The following is a 24,104-nucleotide window of genomic DNA, read 5'->3' as shown; positions in this document are numbered from 1 at the left end:
CCGGCCGTTGGTGAAGGGCCGATAAGTCCAGAAGCAGCCGGTGGAAATTATACACTGCCGGTGGGAATTTCCCCCAGTCGGTGGTCCTCTGCAGTATGCAATAAACCTGTCCCAGCACTTTGGAATTTTTCAAAGAGATAGGGCAGTGTAAACAGAGACAGCCTTGGTATGGTACGAACTTTCCGGGCAAGGCGGGTTCGAGCATACATCATTTGCGCATCTCGAGGCGGAGGCTGTGGCCATCTCTCTCCTTCATCTTGCATTCTTTCTGTTAATTAAGTATAAATTCTGTAATAATTTATTTATTTGTTATTCGGACTGTAATATTTATTTGTACCCTCCGAGCGAGGACAAATCTGTAATAAGTGTGGGTGAGTGTGTGTATGTCTTCCAATCCCCTCTTTTTTCTTCCCTTTTATTTACCTGCTTACGATGGTAGACTAGGGCATATTTAAAGATTAGCATACCTTATGCAATGCATGCGCGCATTCATACATTTGTCCTGCATACACCGGGCTCGGTACATCATGCTAACTGCATTTGTATTTCAAATTCCAAATTGAATACGTGCATCAATTGGTTGCATTTCACATGCCATGTTTAGGTTAGCCGAGTCTACTCTAATTGCATCTTGCATGTGTTGCATTAGTCAACTTGACATGAACTAGGACACGCATGTTTGCTAACTAGTTTATTGTTTTGGCACGGAGTACGATGTAAGTATTTATGCTTTAGCATCTCGCATGCGTGTGAATGTTAACATGATAGCATGCTTACCATGTGGCTAAGTGCTTATATGAGATAAACTGTTTGAATGCCCGTGGGTGAAGGTTGGATTGTTTGAGTTGGAAAAACTCGTTGAAATCCGTGTTTTAGTCTACTTGCGAGTAGCAAATTCCAAGGTGCTTTTCAAAACAAACGGATATGCAATGCTTGTTTCCAAATTAGGCAAACTAGTCTATACTTGTTTGCTGTGCGCACAACATAGTAATTCTAGGCTAACAAATGGAATAAGAACATATAACGTTTTCAAAAACGGATATCACGGTTGTTAGAGGCCGATCTTCGGATCGGGCGAGAGGGGGTGCTCATAGCTGACCTTCCCCAATCGTACCCTAGCTCCCGAGCCGAGGCAACTCTGGTGATGACGGACATGTGGCCTTCGGCACCGAGTCAGGGTTTCCTAAATTCCCCCATAAAAAATATTTAGGTGGCGACTCCGTATCTGGCAAAGCAGTCCATGTTTGGCACTTCTTTTCAAAAATCTGTTTTCTCAAAAAGATTTGCCAGATTTGGACTCTTTGATTCAAGATTAAGAACCGTGACACAAATCGAGTCCGAACTGTAGCGGGGCCCCTCGAGCGCGTGTTACAGGAGTGTGAGGGTACCTTGGAGCAGCATCGGCAGAACCTGGCTCGGTTCAAAGAAAAAGACTATGTATTGGTTGCCTAGCTGCCTAGGGATGTGACCCTGATGGACTTCCTCATGAAGGGTTTGATTTAGTGTGACTCTGTCATGACTCATTTTCTTTGTACTTTTGTTATCTTTTTTATTTCTTCTTTGCCTTTTGGACATTATAATCATGTTATGGAAAACTTTGATGTTTATGAGGAGCAAAGATATTGAGTCTTACTTCATTGCATTCTTTCCATTGCCTTTACATATCTTCTAAGGCTGAACAAAACTCTTGCTATGAACAGAACTTCGCCATGACTAAGTTTTTACAAGGCTAAAAATTTCACTAAGTATGGAAAACTTTCCTTGCATTAAGTGTTTACAGGAGTAACAAGTTTACTAAGTGTATAACACTTTATTTACACTTTGTTTTGGAAGTATTAACAAAGAAACTTACAACTCTTTTTTTTTTTTGGACAAACGAAATTAAGGAAAATACTCTTTGACATACTTGACATTGATAAGGCCAATTCTGAACCCATCATTTACTCTTGTCAACTTGTAGTACCTGCTGCTGCTTGCCACAACAACTTTGTTAGGGCTTTCCCATCTGGGTGAGAACTTGGGGATTGGTTGGCCCCGCATGATTGCATCAACTGTCTTCCATTCCAAGTCTCCCTCCTTGAACTCCCTGTGTTAAACAGACTGATTGTAGGCGCGAGCTATGGATTGATGATACTTTTCCATTGCCCGCGAGGCTCGATCCCTTCTTTCTTCAGCTGCCTCTATGTTATTCTTCCTGTTGTCTGGAACTAAGTGTGCTGACATAGCCATTTTTGCTGAGGGTACTGTCAACTAAACTGGTAACACAGCTTCGGACCCATATACTAGGGAAAATGGGGTTGCCTGAGTTGGCTTCCTCTTTGACGTTCTGTACGCCCAGAGTGTTATGGGGAGTTGTTCGGACTATGTGCCCCTTGCTTCATCCATCATTTTACTCAATATTCAGATGAGAGTTTTGTTGGTCACCTCAGCTTGTTCGTTCCTTTGGGGGTAGTATGGACTAGACTTGTGGTGCTTGATTTGGTAGGCATCCAACAATCTTCCCACATGACACAAAGGGAGTTCCGTTGTCAGACAGTATTACTTTGGGTATGCCAAACCTACAGATTATGTTTTCTTTGATGAAGTTGGCTACTTATGCCCCGTCTGCCTTCCTCATCGCTATAGTCTCTACCTACTTGGTACTAACTTCAGTCGCTGCAAGTATCCATCTATGGCCCTTGGTACTAACTTCAGTCGCTGCAAGTATCCATCTGTGGCCCTTGGATTGCTGCGCTATAGGACCCACTAGGTCGAATGCCCAAGTATGAAACGGGTAAGGAGTCTTGATGTTGTGTAGTTCAACTGTCGGTGCATGTATTAAGTTCCTAAACTTCTGGCAGGATTGGCATCTCCTCACAAAGTTTTTAGCATCTTCTTCTATTGTCGGCTAGTAATAGCCGAGGTGAATGAGATGTCCATATAATCGCTGCCCTCCTTGATGCTCCGTCTTGTGGGCTTCCCTCAACACCTCATTTGCCTCGTCTTTTGATAAACACCCCAAAGGTTCCTTTTCAAAGCTTATTCGGTACAGCTTGTCTTGGTTAAGGAAGAAGTAAAAGGCTCGCCTTTTAACTCTAATTGCATCGGCTTTGTTCCCAGGCAATGTGCCATTTCCATGGTAGTCAATATATGGCTGCCTCCATTCTTTACTGCTTAAGAAATGGGCTTCTTCTTCCTTAAGATGGGACTAACATTTTGCACATTGCCTCTACAACTCAGTACTTTTCTTTTCCATCTTTGGCCAATAATACCCTTGCTTCCGTATCCATCGGTATAGACTGATATCTCCATCTCCACAGGACTTAGCATGGATTTGCTTAAGTTTGTAAGTTGCTTCTTGTCTACCAACTCACCTTGCCAGCAGGTTGTTGGGACCGCAAAAATACAACTCTCCTCTGAGGAGCAGAAATGATACAAGTTATGCTGGTCTGATTGTTCTCTGGCTTGTTTTCAACTGCTGGATTATATCTGTTTTCCACCCCTCAGCATCTTACTTTGTATGTTCTTCGGCTAATACTGCTGGTGTTGTTCTTTTCTCAATGACGATGGCTATACTATCATCTGGTATATCCACTTTTGCCCTCAGTGTAACCAAGGCATTAGGGAAACGGTTATGTGCTTGAGGAGTATGCTGGATTTGGACATCATCAAGCTGAGTGAGCAACCTTTGAACCACGGTGTGATATGGAGCCAACAGAGGCTCCTTCAATGCAAAATCACCCATTATTTGCTTGACAACTAGCTTGGAGTCACCCCAAATTTTTAACTTGCAGAGGTCTTTCTTTTGGGTAGCAATTAGACCCAGTATCAACGCCTCATATTTAGCCTCGTTGTTTGAACATTCGAAGTCAAGCTTATATGATAGATGAAACTTCTCTCATTCTTGACTGGTTAGTGTTATGCCAGCTTCACCTTTTCCAGCTCTGGAAGCTCCATCAAATTTTAAGTCCCAATAAGTCTTAATTGTAGCTGCTGAGATATGGACCTCACCTGGTAGAGGTATCTCTTCAGGTTCATGTTCACCAGATGGAAATTAGGCTAGTAAGTCTGCAAGTGCTTGGCTCTTAATAGCCTAGGGAGTAACACAAGTGATGTCATGTTCTGCTAGAGCCAAAAGCCATCTTGCCATGCTTCCAGTCAGAGTGGGCTTGCTCAGCAAGTAGCGGACTGGATCACTCCAGGTCATAACTTGGATCGGGTGTGCCAAAAAATAGTGGCACAACTTCTACGTTGTGAAGATTAAGGCTAAACAATGCCTCTCAATTGGGGTATATCGCGACTCGGCACCATTAACTTTGCGACTGATATAATAGACTGGCTTCTCAATGCCATCTACGTCTTGGACAAGTAGAGCTCTAATAGACCGAGGTGTGGAGGTTAGGTACAGTAACAGAGGCTTTTCAAGTTGTGGGGCAATCATTGTAAGTGGAGACGTAAGTGCTTTCTTCACCATATCAAAGAAGAAAGCCAAGGAACTAGCCGGCGGTAACTCCAAAGGCACACTTGAGAGGGTTCATCTTTAGGCAGAATTTGCGGCAACGCTGAAAAACTTTTTCCAAGTCGTAAAGGTGTCGGTTTGTCTCAGTAGACTTGACCACCAGATCATCCACATATATTTCCACTTCATGATGTAACATGTCATGGAACACTACAGTCATATCCCGTTGGTAGGTTGCCCCCGCATTTTTCAAACCAAAGGGCATCACTGTATAGAAAAAATTTGCCAAGGGCATTCTGAAAGCCGTCTTTTCTGCATCTTCTAGTGTCATTTTGATATGGTTATAACCACTGAACCCATCCATGAAGGAGAACATCTGATGACCTGCAGTAGAATCGACAAGTGTGTTAACATGGGGTAATGGATACTCATCTTTCTGGCAAGCCTTATTCAGGTCGCGAAAGTCTACGCAGACCTTGATCTGACCGTTCTACTACACATGCACAATATTTGCTAACCAGGTTGGGTACTGTATAGGCTCAATGAACTTGGCCCTCTGTAACTTTTCTACCTCCGCCTTAATCTTTGTTTCAAGATTAGGCTGATACTTTCGAACATGCTGCTTGATTGGATTAGAGTTGAGAAAAGTGTCTAGATGATGAGTGACAAAGGATGGGTCAAGACCAGGCATCTCGTCGTATGTCCAAGCAAAGGCATTACTGTACCATTTCAGTAGTGTTATCAATTCTGCCTTAGCTGCTGGAGCCATTGTATCGCTAATAAACACGGGCTTGCTCTACCCTGGTAAGTTGCTGAGGTTGACCTCAAAAAGTACTTCCTACTGTGGTTTGGATCTATCTTGCATGCATTCGGGGGTAGGCTCAGGCGACTCCACCAAACTTTCTTGGGACTCATCACCGTCACACTTATTCATCTCAAGACCATTCTCCCAAGGTATGAAGTTTAGCCCCTAAGACCGTCATAAGTAGTAAATTGTTTTGCCGCCCTCGAGCACCTTAACAATCTTGGGCGGAGGACTTGTGGATTTGCTGCTCTTTTTCTATCCACTGCTTTCTAGAGCAGCCTCTGCATCTTGAATGTCTTCCCACTTTGGCAATTTTACTCCTACAACCTTACCAGTCCTTGGAGTTCATCCGTTGACAACTCAATAAAGAAAATTGCATCAGAATAGTGTGCCTCTTCTACTCCAAATGGCTTGTCAAACGCATTTATGGTTACTGTGCACTTTCCCAACTTTGCCTTCACGCATTGGTGATAACTTGACGGGATAGCCCCATGTCGATGCATCCAAGCTCTGCCAAGTATCACATGGTAATTTGTGTCTGCTTCAATCACATGGAATTTAGTTGCGGAACAGATCTCACCAACTGCTAAGTCCACTACAATATGGCCTTTAGAAACCTTTTTCTCACCATTAAATCCCTTTATAGTGATGGGTTGGCAAACCATCCTGGAGTCTGGGATACCAGCCGTTGCAAATGTATCAGTAGTGATGATGTTTATGAACACCCTACCATCAAGGAAAACATGCTTGAACTCTACATCATTGATGTAAGCTGTGACAAAAAGAGGACGGTTATGAGGAAATGGGTATGCTCTGTCTGCTTCTGAAAAAGTAATGGCCCCATAATCTTCCTAGATGCGCCGAGACATATACTCCTTAGCCTCAACAACTTCATCATGGTGCATTTCAGAATTTTTAATGAGGGCCTTTGTTGCTTCCAACCTGGTGGCTTGGTTCAGTCCCAGCTAGTCAAAGAAGGTGCGAAACTTAACAGAGTTTTGCAAGGCCTAAACATGAGTATCCTCTCCAAATTTTACCTCTGCAGGAACTGTCTCAGGGAGCTGGCCGCTAGCGATTTCTTCTAACTCATTATAGTAGGATGCCATGTGCACTTGATCGCGCACGGGCCCAAGGTACCCAATCATATGTACATTCTTCCCCTTCTCTTTGTGGTTAGGATAAGGGTCCTTCCTTACATCGCAATTACTGACATCTTTGAACTTTAGCTCATTTGCGTCAACTTTCTTCTTGAAGATACTTTTCAAAGTCCAACAGTCCCTAGTAGGGTATTTGGTGGTTCTGTGATAGATACAATAATCTGGGCTTTCTTTGTCCTTCTTGGTTAGAGGGACATCAACCAGAGGCAAAATAAGTTCACCATCAGCTACCCATTCTTTAACCAAGGCCTTAACATTCTCAAGGCAGCAAGGATATGGATTTCTATCCTCATAACTCTTTCTCTTTCAAGAGGACGATGCCTCTGCTCGCGAGCAGCTCCCTCCTATAGAGGTTACCATAGCAACTCTGCTATTGTGGGGGTAGCGGTAGTTGTCACGAGATTTGTGCAAGGGACCAGTGGTACTGAGGTTCCTAACTGCCTCAATCAAGGTTGAAAAGGTAGGCAGATTATGGTTCACCAAGAAAATTTTGTAGTTATGTATGGCACCCTCCACACATATGCTACTAAATGGGCCTCATCCACTGGTTCATGATAGTCAATAGCCTTATTTTGGAACCACTTAACATAGTCCAGTATATCTCCGCCTTCTTTTTGGACATCTCTCCCAAGTGTGAGGGTTGTAACTTTCTCTTGGACTTGGAAGAACTTCGTGTGGAATTTGTTCGCCATCTCCTCTCAACTTTTGATCTAGTTGGGAGCCAAGTTCACAAACCAGCTGTAAGCCCTTTCAGTAAGTGATTTGGAGAACTCCCAAAGGCACAGAGAGTGGTCACTGCCATGGACACCAAGAGTTTTAATGAACCTCACCACATGTTCTCTGGCATTGCCTTGTTTTCCATCAAACTTAATAAACTTGGGCACTGTATACCCAGTTGGGTATGGAATGGTCAATATCTCCTGAGAGTATAGGGGTTTCACGTCTGGGTCTGGGAGAGATGGCAGTTGCTTCTTACTATGCTCTTGCTCGAGCATAGCTTGTACGTCGGCTAGGGTAACGAAGTGAGTGGGCTGGAATGCTCCAGTCTGCTCCTGGGTAGCTAAACTAGCGGTTATACCGTTCGCCTGAGGTATCACCGGAGGCACTTGGATCGGAGCCCGAACTTCAGGAAACAAGTTAGGCATTGGGTTTGGGATTGCTGCAGGTGAAGGTGCTTGCATTAGAGCTGGTTTAGAAGCCATGGCCATAATAGCCTCAATGAGAGTTTGCAAAGCTACCAGGATCTCCCTCTGCGTATTCTGGAGTGACTGAACTGCCTCAATCACAACATTGTGGTCATGGTCCTCCGCAGGTGTTGCTCCTCCATTGGAAGAGCCTTGCTGCTGTGGGGGTTGCTGAACTTCATCCTCTGCCATCTTTTCCAGTGAAGTGTGTAAGCCACTGTAGGAATGAACCATTAACAAAGTAGCCTTCCCCAGCAGAGTCGCCAGAAATGTAGGGGGTTTAAGGTTAGAGAGGTGATTAAAGAGACAAAACTATGTTAATGGTCCAACAATGGTAGAAGTGGCTGGAGAATGAGTAACAGCGACTATCTGGGAGTTGGAGAGTGTGTAGTTGGGTAAAGATGAAGCAAGTGGCTCAAGAAGAAATGTATGGCAGTACCAAAATGGGCAGCAACTCCCCCAGATCCCCAAAATTTCTCTTCTTGAACCTTGGGAAATGGGTCATATTTATAGGCTTTTCCTTAGTGCCAAGAGGACACCAAGTGGCCAAATAGAGAGAAGACATGTGTCCCAGAGGATTACATGGAATATTCTACCTTGAGCCACTAGGTTGAAGGTGCCACGTATCCCTCTGCATGTATTGTGTACTATCTGTTTGTCTCTGCAACTACCTTTTTGAATCTTAGCAAGTGTAGTTACGATGGGAGTGTTTGGCGCTGCAACTCCCTTTTAAGCCTCAGCAAATGCAGTTGCAGTGGGAGTGTTTGCCTCTGCACTTGCCTTCTCAGTCTGAACCTCAGCAAGTGCACTTGCAATGGTGAACCTTGTGGCTGCACTTGCCTTCTCAGTTCTATTTGGCCAGTACATACATTCTCAGAACTCCATTAGCCTGTTATCAGCTATGTTTGTGTTTACCTCAGCGAAACCTCCACCCTTAGCCACCTAACCACAAACTCCCCTGTTTCCTAGGGTAAAGGTCGCAGCCAAGCCTGCTATCAGCCATGCTATGCCTTAGTACCAAGCCCAAGGGGCTTCCTTAGTCCTGCCTGTGCGACTAAGGCAGGTCTATGACCTGGGTAATGGAAAAGGAGTCCCTTATGCTCGGGCTACCCTATTCCCATCTTCGCGGGATTGCCGTGGTAAATTAGTATCTCTGGGCCTGCTATCAACTCCAACTAGCAAGTCTTGGGGCCTGCTATTAGCGCCAAGTTAAATGAATTTTGCGGCCTGCTATCAGCCCTAGGCTAGTAATGCCTTGGGGCCTGCTATCAGCGCCAAGCATTAGCCTCTTCTTGCAGAGGGAAGCCTCTCTCAAAGGTTACTATCACCTTGGCAGGATATTCCCTCTGCAACTTAGTTGAAGTGGTAATCATTTCCCGCGGCAAGTTCAGACGGCAGGACCGACAATATTAGAGATGGCGGCGCCAACAAAATGTCTCCGCAACTTGGGCGCTGCAAGTACTGCTTTTGCAACTTAGTTGCTTCGGTTTTTTCCTTTCCTCAGCAACTCTCGATGGCTGTGGTACCGATATTATTTGGAATGGCGGTGACTCCGACATTACTTGAAATGGCAGTGCTGGGACGAAGTGCCTCCTCAACTTGGTTGTCGTAAGTGTTGCCTCGGCAACTTAGTTACGTCTTCTTTTTCTTTCCCTTAGCGACTTCGAATGGCGGCGGAACTGAATATATTAGGAATGGCGGTGCTGAGGCAAAGTCTCTCAGTAACTTTCCCGCTACATATGTTGCCTCTGCAACTTGACTTAGGCATTTTCTTTCGTAGAGTCCATTTGGACCCTTGGCATGTCAGATTTGCTTCGGCCCTCTGTTGGCCCACTTCCCTTGGACTTTAGCCCATACTCCTTTTTTTATTCTTGGGCGCCTCTTTAGGATGACCCCAGTACTTAATTCCATACTTAATTTGGGGCTTAATTTCTGACCCTCTACGAAGTCATGATTTCCAAAATCTCTTTAACTATGATTACCTCTTGTGGATAACCTTTTAGAAGTTGGATTAATGGGAACAAAAAAAAAATGACACTAACTCAGATTTGGCTTATCTCTCACTCATTCTCACTCTCTGTACTTATCTCTTCATTAGATCTATGAAGTTTGTCGAAGATTTTAAGGTTGATTCTTGAAGATTCGAAGGTTGACTATCCAGATTTGCAGTTGTCTCTTTCGATTTTGTGAGTTTCAATTTGTTTAAGTTTTTTTTTATTTTTAATAGATTTTTTACATTCTAACTCAGATCTGGCTTCTCTTTTCTAATTTTCTGTTTTTATTAGATCTCATCGTTCATCAATTGGTCGATTAATCTACATGAAACTTGTTTGAGATTTGGCTTCTCAAATCTGTAAGTTTAACTTTAATTTCGGACATGTATATATGCATTTGTTTTGTATGGACTTAGATTTCTGATTTTTCAGACCTATTTGAGATCTATATTTATAAGTGTGAGTGTTTGTATATAAATTTTTGTGTATATTCTGTGAAATTTCTTGGAACTGGTAGCTTTGAGAATCAAATCTGCTCTTGCATTTTCTGTGTCTAAATCATGTGTTTTTGGAATTATTGTGAAACCAATGTCTGATTAATATATATGAGAACAATCAAACATGATAGTGTGCCAATGTCTAGATGAAGCTTGAAGGGATGCCTATGGATTCTATTAAGTGCCAAATCCCACTAAATAATATGCAAAGTTAGTTCACTTTAGCTGATAAATAACTCACAAAATTAATAGTTCACTGTAAAGCTCTTTGTGACTGCTTTTGGGGATCTAACAACATGAATCTAATTCCTCCCCTGTTCTAAGAAGGAGATTGATTGAGGTGGAAACTATTTGGTTCTGCTTATGAGGTGGAAACAGTTGTTTATTATTGAGAAGTAGGGGAATGGGTACTTTTACTTATGCTTTTTTATTATCAATTTTCAGCTTGCAAGATTCATTTCGTATTCTCTTCCTACACATTATATACATTTTAGCTGTGGTTGCTAAATCAATCAATCAATCAATCTCTCTCTCTCTCTCTCTCTCTCTCTCTGTTTTTTGTGTATACTGTTATACATATATATATATATATATATATATGTATATATGTTGTTAGAATTGCAATATTACTTAGGATTTGCTCTTTATTTTCAATCATAAAAAGAAGGGAGCTGCTTGAATCTGTATTGTAAAAACTTAACTAATGGCAGAGTGGAAAATTTGAGACCTTAGTTTAGAATTTAATTTTGAGTATAGATTTGAGAATTTCTTGATTTGGTAAATATTTGAGTAAAATTCAATTTGGTGTAAGTTTATGTCAAGGAGTTTAGGGTGTTTTGAGTGGTTTTTTTTTGGGGGGGGGGTCTTTTTTTGATTATTTTTTTTAAATTCAAGTTTATTTTATTTTAGTTTATTTATTTATTTTTGGTTTAAAAGGAATTGGAAGTGATTGAAGTTTTTCTAATTAAAACAGTGTTGGGTTCATCATTAATTTGAAATATAAGAATAATATGCTTTTGGGTTCATCACTGATGCCACTCCGATTGTTAAGGACAAACTTTGATACTTTAATTCTGAATAATTTGAGTGTTATCTTTCTCTTTAATCTTCAGATAGGTGTTCTTCTTACTGGGGAGAATTGATGAAGATCGATAAGGCAGCAATAATTGGAAGTTTGAGTTATTTAGGAGTTTAAATCTGTTCATGAGTTATTTTCAGTATATCTATTTGTTTTTATTCATTAGCCTTATATATACATAGTGTTGGTGTATGAATTTTATTAGATTTTGGCATAATTGAAGTTATTAAGAATTTTTGTACCTATTTCTCTCTCTCTTTTTCTCTCTCTCTCTCTCTCTCTCTCTCTCTCTCCATTAGATACTCTCACCATCTCTTCTTGTCTCTGCTTCTATCCCCTATCTGATTCTCATTCTTCTTCTCCATTTTCTTTGTTGTTTCTTTCTCTATCTTTGCTTGTACTACATCATATATCTCTGTCGGTTGTTATCTAAATGCTGAAATTATTTTTGTACTTGAAACATTCACAATACATTGTGATTTATGCATGTAGGTTCAAAAGAGGCTCTTAGAATTCATACTTGCTACATTCCATCAATCTCTTGATTTTGTTGCACTTCTGAAGGTATTCTCTTGGCCAAATTATACCTAAAATTTTCGATTGCAAGTCAATTATATTGGAGCTTTATTGATTACTTACCTTATTATCATTGTCACCTGGTATGTCGAATGTAATTCTAGATCTGGAAAATGGAAAGTAGGAGTGCATATAATTTTTTTTTTATTTATAAATTTTAAACAGACATGGAGTCGAAAATTTTGTATCTTTCATTTTCTGGCTTGTGACCTTTTTTTTTTGGTATAAATTTTACAAACTTATTTGAATAGTTTTTTTTTTTTTTTTTTGAGGCATTTTTGTAAAAAAATTTAAAGACATTTTTTTCATATGGAAGTGTTTTTTTTAAAAAAAAAATTCATATCAAAATAGAGAAATGGTTCTTTAATAAATTTTTTCTATGTAAGAATTTCCAAAGGCACTTTCTCTAGTGTATACGTTTTTTCTACCTAATAAGTCTCATAGAGATGTTTTCCTATCTAGTGATCTGTAATATATTTGCAACTTTAAATGCTACTGATCGAATTTTCTTGCATAGAAGACTTTGATCATTTATTTTCTTCAGCGCTTTGATGATATATCTGTATTGAACCTTCTGTAGAAGCCTATAATTGACAGACTTGGAGAAGCTTATGACAGCCCCTGCAAAGGTCAGTAAATAATAATAATAATAATAATAATAATAATAATAATAATAATAAATCTAGAAGGATCTAGCTGTTTTCCTTATTGGTGGATGCCACAGTTACACATTGAACAAATCATTTCCACCACTCTTTTACAGACAGAGCTGGCCTTACAATTGTGTTGGGCCATTGGGGAGCACAGAGGGGGTGGTGAAATCTCACAAAGATGCAGCTCATAAACTTTTCAAGAGTTTGGAACTACTTCTGTATGAAAACCTTTCATCCATCCAGGTACATTTTATGTGACAGCCATAGCTATTTGCATTGTCAGAGATTTGTTTTATGATGGTTACTATGACATGCTGACTTCTATCGTCTCTTTTTGTTATTTGTTTGGCAGTCGTCTTGGTTGGGAAAGTTGCGTACTATAATAGAGAGAGATTACAATAAATTAATTTATAAGAAATGATATCCACCATCAATGATGAATTGATTCATGAAATGATTTGTAACCCTAGTTCATCATCCACCTATCAGTGATACAATAAATGATCTGTTGTGATGGTATGTTACCTATTATTTCAATGAACCTGCTATATGATTATTTGGGCTTATTCATGTTATTTGTTCTTGTCAAATGCAGGTTCACATATCAAAGAAAGGAAAAAATAAGAAGAAGTAGATTTGACAAACTCAATGAAAGAAGAAAGTTGGAGAAATTCTCTTTTGGAGTAACAATTAAAGCATTGTCTTAGGAGTTTTTGAGTTGTTTTGGGAAAAGATTGAAAGCTGGGGGGAGGGGTGGGATGAAAAACTTATGTTTGGGTCCTATATTACAGTAACAGGTTGATGTAGTTGCATCTCTATTGATGGCTAATAAGAGGGAGCCCTGACAAGCACATAACTATTGGAAAAGGTGCTTCATATATGTGTGTGCATTTGATGCACATTACTCTTACATGTAACCTGACATTTTTTATTTTTCTACATGATGAAATTTTGAGAACAAAAATATAGCCTTCAGTTTTATGTACTTTGATTGGAAGATGACATTCAAATTACAAAAATTCTTTAGGAGGCCAAACTGCTATTCATTTATGTGCCTCATGGTAGTCCGGTTTTGCCAAAAAAATAAAAAATAAAAAAAGTGGCATTTTTGAAAAAACGCTACTAAATGACGTCATCCGTTAGTTTAGGATGGAAATTGAAACAGATGTCAAAGATTTTGTGGCTTTTTAAAAAACACAGTCTAACATTTTTAGCGACGTTTTTCAAACTTTGCAAAGCTATTGTGAAGGCCGTATCAGCGACGAAAATATTAAACGTCCACTGTAACTTTTTATGGTGTTTTTCAGGCTTTTAGCGGCGTTTTAAAAATGCTGCTAAAACTCCAATTTCTTGTAGTGTTTACATAAAATATGTGATGAAAAAAATGTGATTTCAAGATGCTTTTTACATGTTTAGGTTTTGTGAGGCCATGTGTGTGTGATTTTTCTACTTCTCATAATATTGAGGAGTTATTTATTAGGCTTGATCTACCATATGATTGTGAATTCACGTAATAGTATACAGATGTATGATCATATTTTCTTAAAAATATAAATAAAGTGATTATGTGTACTCTTACTATTGGAATGACACCGTTACTATTGGAATGACACCGTGTATATCGTACAAATCGAACCTACAATATATTTTTCTCTAACATCATATAAAAATCACATATTTGCATTGTTAAACAAATTTTTTTATTTTATTTTATATTTTATGCAAAAATAAAAATGCAATCAAATTCGACTTGCAAACACAATCCAAATATATTTAGGAGAAAGAAATATTTTAAATTTGTGTTGTCATGGCCAATAATAATGATATTTGCGTTAGCACATATTCCTTAAATTTGAACGTAGTAGATTACATTAAATTTTGATAATTTGAGAGTGAAATCCCAAATAAAATAAAATAGCATGAGATAAGATATTCTTACATTTTTAATGTTTGTGATAAACAACCCATAAATACTAACAGAGAGGCGATCAATAAAATTTCCAACAATGATAGCATAAGCGAGGTAATCCATCCATGTGTCCAATCTTTTTATTTGCTCATCATAATTAAATTACTTAAATCTTATTTTATTTTATTTTTTGACTTATTTTCCAGAGTTTGTCAAGGTAGTTTATTACTTGCATTTTTATCTTGATTGCATTATCTTCTTTTTATTTATTTAATTTCAGAATGGTAGCTGATGGAAACATATATCATTTTAACTCTTTTTGAAACAAAATAAATAAGTTATAATGCATTTGATTGTTTTGTTGTGCGAGGTATCATCAACTCCAAACCTTTAATTTATAGTGATGGTGAAAAGTAGCCTTTGAAACTTACATGGGCAGAGATGGTTTAATCACTAGATCACTTAATTTATCATTTAAGATTTATTAAGAAAATTTCAAATGATTTTTATTATTGAAGGCCCAAATTTTTAAAAATCATAATAAAGTAAGATTTTATTTTGATATTGTTGGTTTTTTGGTTTTTGAAGGTTAATATTGTAATTTTAAGCGTGCCAGCAAGGATCAATCAGTCCTTACAGAAGATTAATTGCCAATCAATTATCAAACGATTGTGTTTTAGTTCTCTCAGCCTCAATGAAGAGGGCTTTTATTAGTGGCTTGTTTAGGAGAATTTGGTAAATAACAACAAGTGAAGAATAATTTCAGAATTTCATTGAGTGAAATGAAAAACATACAATGATCTAACCCAGTCTTGTAGAGGTTTACAACAACAAGCTATTTGAAACTACTCCTAGGAATGAAGTGCAGTATAGGAATTGAAGTACATAAATGTAAAGAACTGTAAAAATTGGAAGAGAAAACAAAGTAAATAAACTGGTTTTTTTATCAGAGTCTAGATCCTTCATTCTAAGTCCTTCTCTACTATTTATACTTTTCATTAATAACCGTCGAAGTGGGCTTTCAACCGTCGAAATGCTTTCTATGATTGCTGAATATGCTCCTTTTCAGTCAGTCCCACTACGCCACTTCTTGCAGTTAAGCTTCCCTCCTGATTTTTGAATTTAAAGATATGAGTAACCATTGGGCCACATCATCTTGTATTTCTCCACGGATCCAATGCTATGCAGATCCATGATTACCAATGCCAACTACCACGTGTTTGATTTCGACTGAAGACTTGAATTAACTCCCCATATTGTCCTCATCTTGCCACGTGTTAAGCTGTGATTGGCTTATACAAAATTTGTAGCCAACATTACCCCCCCACACTAATATACCCAATACTTGGTGATATTAGTGAACTAGTGCAATCCACCCACGTTCTAAGATGTGCATGGACTCTGTATATTCTGGTAGCATAACCGTTTTTGAGTAATGAAGCAGTGAACTTTATTAAATCCTTGTATCTTGCACTTTCATTCTTTGAGTAGACGAAAAGAGTGGTACATCGCTAATGGCCAATCACACTTTCTCCCACATTGATCGAGTATACGAGGAGTCTATGGAAGATGATTATAAGCCTCGAAAGAATCTCAATGCATTTATTGGTTACACTTATCCGCCTCCATTTATGCAAGTTATGAAAGCTTTTGCAACTTACCAACCTTAGACCAAAAGTTTGTCAACTATGAACCCTTGGACCAAGCATTTGCAACAATGGATCTTGGAAACTCTTCTTCTTCTACCTCAACATCCTTTTCATGGAACACAACTACTTCTTCTTCTGCCCCACCACCCTCTGCATGGGACACAACAGTTTCTTCTTCCTCCAAGTCTACTAGCTGGGGAAATTGGCCAGAACCTGATGAATCCAAACTAAGAGAGCTAATTCACCATCGATTTGTCGAATTCGTTGATCCTCTGTCTATACCTCATTTTGCTCGGAGCTCAGTAGTCTACCCCTACGTACCCATTGATCACCAACGCAGTTTGGAGGACAACTTACTCGTGGCGTGGTACACATCTTCCATGTCTGCGAAGATAGTGTGAGCAACTCCTCGTCCAGAGAAAGCACAAGGATATAATCCGTCATTCTTAGCCAAGAAGGCAAAATTTTGCTCTTCTAACTGGCTTGAATGTGTGAATAAACTCTAGTTCCTTTCTTCCTTTGGAATGGACCTTCATGCGCCTCCTCTTCCTTAGAATCCTCATTGGATGGAGGAACTAAAACTTACTTTCTTCGAGAATCAGTTTCTTCCTTCCTACCAACCTCCAGATCTTCCCACTACATTTGAGCGATACCAAGCTCAACTTTTGCTTGCAGCTTTTTCTCACTTGGCCTTCAATGTTCTTGGAGATGATATTCCTCTTAAGAACTTTCAATGGGCCTGTGACATTATAACTCGGGGTCATGTTCTCAACCCCATTGCTCAAGCAGAACTTCAGATGTTTTTGGATCAGCTCTCGCTTTTTCTCTATTGGTACCAAATTTCTTTGGCTACCACTAATTCTTTGGACAAAATCTCGGCTCATCGAATTCAAACCCAATACGAATTAGAGAATCTCATTGACGATTATAATGACTTCATGAATAAGGATTCTGTATACTGGGATGATCTAGATATGGATGAGATGGAACAAGGATTGAAGGAAATGGAGTTCGAAATAAAAGCTGAATAACTTTTCCATCAAATAAGAACATATCAGTTATAACAACCTAGCTTGGATAGGACAGAGGACAGAATAAAGAAGGAACATAAATTCATTGACCACTGCTATGGCAAATTTCATGACCTTGTTATTCTTTCTATTCCTTTTTTTTATGAGATTGAATTTGTAGCCAAGAAGGTTTTCTAATGTAATTATTTTTATATCAATAAAGCTAGGTTTTCTTTCTTTATTTGACATGGTCTGGTTTTATATTTCAATTGTATGCTTGATTTATATGATTGTTGTGACTTAACTCCTCATTATGTTCAAAGAAGCTTCGAATCAACCAATTTTGCTCTGAAGCCTAACTCAAAAACTTCCAAAATGTGGAATTTTCTCTTAAGAAAGGTAACCTTTGCTTTACATTCCAATTATATGGCTAACATAGTCTGTCTTTGTTTAACTAACAGCTTCGAATTAACCAACTTTGTTTCGAAACACTATCTACATGGTTCGAAATATTGAATTTCCCTTACCCCGCTTACTCCTAAAGAGAGATCTTCTTTTGAGTTTCTTCACTACTTGACCAAATACTGGTTTTGTAATGTTTGTTTATCTCGAAGTTCAAAATATCAAGCATGAACCATGTTTCTACAAAAAGCTCCTTCGAAGGACTTCATCCTTCATTGAAAACCTAAAAGCATGCTTTTAAGTTTTTCGAACCAAATTAATCCCAATCACTCTTGAATTTGGGACATGATTCTTGTTTTGAAGTCAATTGCTTGCTCCTGAAATCGTTTGACAATCAGGCTTTGAAGCCAGCCTCTTATTTTAAAGACCTATAGAGATTTTGAAGCCAACTACACTTTGTCAAGCTGGGTACTCAACATATGTTTCCCTCCAGAAACTTTTCTTCATTTTAAATTTAAGACCCTCCATATTTTAAAATAAGGGTTTTAATTTCACATGGACCCAAACCACAAAATAATCATTTCGGATCCACCTGACCCACTCAACTTGTTTGGGTAACTTTTGGACAGAAAGGTTTAAAAGTCCATTTTCTTTGTATTACACCTATCTACTTGCCCAAAATTTCCTTTCTCTCCCTTTTGAACTTGTCTGCAACTTTCGCCTATTATTCACCTTCCTTCTTCACTCCTTCAGTAATGGCTTCTCTGAAAGTGAAAACCGTTGAGCGTGTGAGTCCCTTTGTATCTTTAAGGAGACTCATCAATGAAGAATGTGAAAAGTACAAAGTTGGTGAACGGTGTGCTGCTGATGGGTGCATTCTTATTCCTCGCCATTATGCTCAAGGAGAGTATGTACTTGGACCAATTTTCAGGGAGGCCCCTACTCAGCTCCCTGCCTTATACCCTCGTCTGGAGGATCGTTTCTTACTCTACGAGAGGGGCCTTGACTGGGGAAACTGGAGGTTAAATCGACCCCACCGCTGCTGGCCCACAATGAAACCTGAATGAGAAAAATGGTATGATCGAGTTGTCCCCGCTAGGACACTTGACCTTCAAGAACTCTGCCTCCTTGATGCTCTTCGACTGGCCAGGTTTCCTATTCCTGAAGACCCTTTCCTCATACCTGCTGCATTATGTTTTTGGAATTCTTCTTTTAACTTTTTCCAATTTTGATGCGATATGATGGCCCCTACCATTCTGGATATATGCCATCTCTTTAGGTTATCTCCCATTGGCACTCCTTTTGGTCCTGACTACCCTGACCTTAATGTGCCTTTTTCCATCCCTCATTTGAACTCCTCCTTTAATGATTTTGTACACTCTGAAAACCCAAGGGAAGGCCTTGTGTCAGATAGAGAGTTCTTCTTCTTTCTTTTTTATTGGCTTTGTAAATTCTTGTTTTGTACTTCTGCTAAGAAAATTATGCCTGAGTTTACTCCCCTTGCTAAGGCTTTGGCTTTGGGAAAGAAAATAACATTAGCTCCATATGTTCTAGGCCATGTGTATAGAGCTTGTTCCCAGTTTTGTGAAAAACCTTTAGATGCCAATCAAGGGGGGCCACTCTGGATATTGCAGCTCTGGCTTTTTGCTTATTTCACTACTTTACATTTTAGGTGTTTCAGATTTTTGCTATCAAACCCTACTTCTTATGGAATAAAATATGCCAGAGTTTCACTTTATCCCTCCACTTTTACCTATTATTTTACTTTCTTCCATCAACTTCAACTTTTACTCCTTCTCACACCTTCTTCTGTCCTTTTGAAGCCAACATTGGCCCAGCCTGGTTAAGGACTTTCTTGGCTGATAGAAACTGTTCCCAGCCTTAGCAAAGGGATATATGGGCTTCTATTTTAACTCCTAGAGAGCTTTTTATTGGCACTTTAAATCCTAGAGCCTACGAGTGCATAGCAGAAGCCTACTGCCCTGCTCAATTTGCCAGACAATTTGGGCTTACCTAAGGGATTCTTATTCCTCTCTGCAGTCAAACCAACCCCAATCTTACCACTAGAGAACTGAAGGTGCAAAGACCCAGGTTAGAGGAGGCAACCTCCAAATTAATTCAGGACTTAATAAAATTTCAGTTCATTCCCTTTATCTCACAAGGCACTACCCTAAAGAGGTACCAGAACTGGTGGTTAGCAAATATGGAGGTACACTTGGCCGTTCCCTCTCAAGATCTATTGGTTGGTCTAGACTTGCCTTCTCAGGTCCAGTCTAAGCGGACTGGGCTCATCACTCCTCCTACAGCTCTTTCCATTTCAGTTTCTACTTCTACTACCACAAAGAGAGCTCTTTCTGCCTCTCATCCTTCTCCTAGAGTTACTAGGGCTTTGAAGAAAGGTATACATTCCTTATCTTTCTTTTCCCTTCTCTTTATAATGCTTAACTCTTTTATTTATAGCTTTCTTTTTTATGCAGGAGCTTCACAAGTAGATTCTCCTCAAAAGGCTCAAGCCCTAAACATTCTTAAGGACAAGCAACAACATCAAAAGAAGAGAAAACTTGTGCTTAGTCCTGAAGAGAAGGAAGTACCTGAAGAAGAGAAAGTATTTGAAGAACCACCACTCAAGAGGAAGAAGAAAATAACAATCTCCCCTTTAGATTTCAATGACGACTCTGCTCGTCAAGCAGCTGCCAAGGCAGTCGAGAAAGAGCAATCCAAAGAATTGGTGGTTTTTCAAAGGTTCGAGAAAATGAGACAACAGCAAATAATAAGGAATGAGATAGTTGATGCGGATGTACTTCAAAGAGAAACTGCAAGAAGGCAACAAACTGCTGAACACTAAGCTCTTCATAGTTCTCCAACCATTATCACTACTACTTTCGAGGCTAGTAATTTCCTTCAATTTTTTTTATTTGTTTTTGTTGTGATAATTCCCTTTCCCAAAATTTTAGCAATAAAACTTACCATTGCTTCTTATTTTCTGATTTGCAGCAATAGTTATTCCACCTTCTCCTTCGACAACGGTTTTCTCAGTCTTATCTGAAGTTAAAAAACCATTAGAGGCAGCCTTGAAAATGAGGAAAAAAGTTAACACTAATGTGCCCTTAAATGTAGAGCACATCCAAACAATACCTCCACTCCCCAGCTCTACATTTTCCATACCTTTTTTTAGGTAGGGTATTCTTATATTCTTATCTTTTAGCTTAACTCCATATCTTCCTCATCTAATCTTTACCTCAGCCCAAGTTACTCTTCCTACAATCCTGGCTGCTCGTTTCCCACCTGAGGAGATCCGAGTTATCATTTTATCTTCAGTGATAGTTGATACTCTCAGAGAAGATACTGGTAGCTCACCAATTCTTTGTCTACCATCACTATCCAGCTCCAGTCCTTCTTCTCTTGACTTACTGGTGGCCAGGACTATAGAAACTGCTAGGGACACTTCATTCTTCTCTCCTATCCCTATGCAACCATCTTTTCCTTTCACTAGAGACCTTTCTACGCTACCATTGTCAGTGGAAGAGATAGACATTTTTGAAGCTAGGCTGGCTAGCCATTTTGACATGCCTTCTACCATTCCAGCAGCCAGTAATGAAACTGAGCCATTGGTTATGTCTGACTCTCTTTTGGAAATTTTTGAAAGCTTTTCAACTATCAGTAGGGCTTCCTTACCTTCATTGGACTTGGGCATCTGTTTGGAATTGCTGACTATATTCTCAAGGATCTCATTCGAAGCCTTGCAAAGGTCTATTATCAAGAATGGTTTCCTCTAGTGCTGTAAGATTATTGAGCAATCCAACATAGTTATTTCAAGTCACTTGTCCCAGGCAGCAGCTACCATAGATTTTTATGTCAACATTTTCCATATTGCCAAAGCTGCAAAGGAGAAACTATTAAAAAATAAGGAATTTGTTTCCCATATACATGCCGAGTTGTCTGAATTAAAAGGACAACATTCCTCTGTCTCTCAATTTTGAACCCAACTCTTAGAGAAGAAAACTCAATTACAGGAAGAGTTATCAGCAATTAAACTGGTTTTGGATTGAACTGCTACAAAGCTGCAAATCACCAACTAAGGGCTGGTTGATCAAAGGCAGGACATGGCTACAGCCATTTAGTTGTTCCCATTCCTTACGAGTATAGAATCACTTGTAAGGGAACAACTAAAACTTTGTATTGACTTTTGGTCCAATCTGTGGCTGTATGTACTTAACTCCTTATGAAATGAAATCTTTATTTACTATTTGAGTGTTTTCATGCTTCTCTTGTTTAGCATTTTCTGCACTCCTTGTGTTTCCCATATAGTTGGATAATAAGGTGTCAAGTACCTGCCATTAATTTTCTTAAGGTTTACATACCCATTCAAATTTGTCAAATGGTATGCTTCTGCATGCAAGGCTCTATGAACTTGATATGGTCCTTCCCAATTAGGTGACCATTTGCCAAACTTATGGCTTTTAATTCCTATTGGGAGTATTGTCTTCCATACCAAATCACCTTCATCAAAGCTAATGTGCTTGACTTTCTTATTATAGTTTTGGCTGCTTTCTTCTTTTGAAAGAGAATGCTATTTAATGTCAAAATTCTAGCTTCATTCACATTTTCTAATTCCAAGAATATACTCTGATGGTACTGCTTAGGAGCTAACTGGTCCTGGCATCTCACCCTCAAGGACTTAATGTTAATCTCTACAGGTAACACTACATTATGCCCATATGTTAAGGCATAAGGAGTAACTCCTGTACTTGATCTTGGAGAAGTCCTATAAGCCCACAATACATCCAATAACAAGTTATGCCAATCTCTAGGATTGTCTTCCACAACTCTCCGTATTCCTTTTTTCAAAGACTTATTAGATGATTCTGCTTGACCATTTGATTGTGCATAATAAGGGATAGAATTAACAAAGCTAATTTCAAACTCTGCCGCGAAAGACTTTACCATCTTTCCATCAAATACAGTCCCATTATCCACAGTTATAGTCTGTGGGATGTCAAATCTGTGAATCAGATCTTTAATAAATTCAATAACTTCAGTTTGGTCTACAGCCTTATATGGTTTAGCTTCGACCCACTTAGTGAAGTAGTCTATGACCACTAAGATGAAACAATGGTGCTTCGAAGAGGGTGGATGTATTTTCCCTATCATATCCATAGCCCAACCTCTAAATGGCCAAGGTTTCACAACTGCATGCAAATAAGTTATTGACACATGTCTTATCATGCCATGCTTTTGGCATGCCTGGCAACCTCTAGCATATTCTATATAATCTTTAAGAATGGTGGGCCAATAGTAGTAATACCTTCGAAGCAACCATCTCATCTTCACACCAGATTGATAAGCACCACAGATGACTTCATGAACTTCAGTCATGGCTATCAATGCCTCTTTTGGCTGTAGACATTCCAATAACAACCCATCTGCTCCTCTTTTGTAAAGAGCATTACCATACACTATGTATTGCATAGATTATAATTTGATCTTTCTGCTGGCTTTCGAAGATGGGCCAGTTAGGTACTGCATTATTGGATGCCTCCAATCTTGATCTTATAAGTCATTATGATTGACTTCTTACACCACATTCCTTTTAACTAAAGGTGGTATTAATTTTTGATATATTGCTTGACTTATGTTCATTTAAGTGTCATCCCTTTTTCTGAAATTCGAAACTTTCTGAGCTACATCATTGGCTTTGTTATTCATGAATCTTGGGATATAGGTCACATTTGCTATCTGAAATGAGAAAGCAAATATAATGCAACAATATAGTATGGTAACATGCTTGCACTTTGATATTTGAAAATTCCTTTCACTTGTTTGACTACCAATTGATAATCTCCAAATATATCAACTGCATGAGCTTGTAATCCAATAAGCATTTCCACTCCCATTATTAAAGCTTCATATTCAACTTGATTATTGGAACAAGTAGTTTTATCCACTCTGAAACCGTGTGTGGTTTCTATCCCCTGTGGTGATTTAATTACAACATCAATCCCAATCAAACCATTAGCCTTTGACCCATCGAACCACATCTGCCATGGCTCAACATTGATCATACCAAGATTCATTATCTTCTGGCTTTCCATTTGACATGGGTGATCTGCCAAAAAGTTAGCCAAACCTTGTCCTTTTACTGCCTTTTAGGGGACATATTCTAGATGAAACTCTGACAAGGTTAATATCCATTTGCCAATTCTTCCTTTCAACATTGGTCTAGATAACATATACTTAATCAAGTCTGTGGTTGCAATTACCGAGACAACATTAGGCAAAAGAAAATATCTTAATTTCATTGCTGCAAAGTACAATGCAAGGCACAACTTTTCTACAGTTGAATTTTTACATTCACAAGAATTTAAAAACCTACTAAGGTAATAAACTGCTTGCTCCTTGCCTTTTTCATTGTCCTGGGCTAGGAAAGCTCCCAATGAATCCTCTGCTGCAGCAATGTATAACTTTAAAGGCTTGTCACTCTTTGGTGGCATCAGCACTGGAGGCTTGGCCAAGTAGGCTTTAATTTCTTCAAAAGTAGTTTGATGCTCTGCTATCCATACAAACTCCTCTTCATTTTTCAATTTTAATAAAGTAGAAAGTACTTTAGTTTTCCCTGTAGTGTTAGAAATAAATCTTCGAAGAAAATTAACCTGACCAAGGAACTTTTGTACTTCTTTCTTACTTGATGGAGGCTTGGCCTCAATGATGGCTTTTGAATTTATTCTGATCAATCTGTATTCCTTTCTTGTGTA

The 24,104-nt window shown here is 39.0% G+C and overlaps 2 long non-coding RNA genes across 2 annotated transcripts; both read left to right on the top strand.

Annotated features, from left to right (window-relative positions):
• Positions 1–9,605: 9,605 nt before the first annotated feature.
• On the top strand, positions 9,606–11,736 carry LOC114289183 (uncharacterized). Its single transcript, XR_003638522.2, has 3 exons — positions 9,606–9,770; positions 9,870–9,937; positions 11,646–11,736. It is a non-coding gene; the product is annotated as an uncharacterized LOC114289183 (long non-coding RNA).
• A 545-nt stretch (positions 11,737–12,281) lies between these two features.
• On the top strand, positions 12,282–13,330 carry LOC145796495 (uncharacterized). Its single transcript, XR_014336961.1, has 3 exons — positions 12,282–12,358; positions 12,493–12,898; positions 12,978–13,330. It is a non-coding gene; the product is annotated as an uncharacterized LOC145796495 (long non-coding RNA).
• Positions 13,331–24,104: the final 10,774 nt, after the last annotated feature.

Source organism: Camellia sinensis, chromosome 8 (assembly GCF_055761805.1).
Source record: "Camellia sinensis isolate YWXY chromosome 8, ASM5576180v1, whole genome shotgun sequence".
NCBI lineage: Eukaryota > Viridiplantae > Streptophyta > Magnoliopsida > Ericales > Theaceae > Camellia > Camellia sinensis.
Note: the sequence above shows the minus strand (reverse complement) of the source record. Positions and strands in the feature narration are given on the sequence as shown.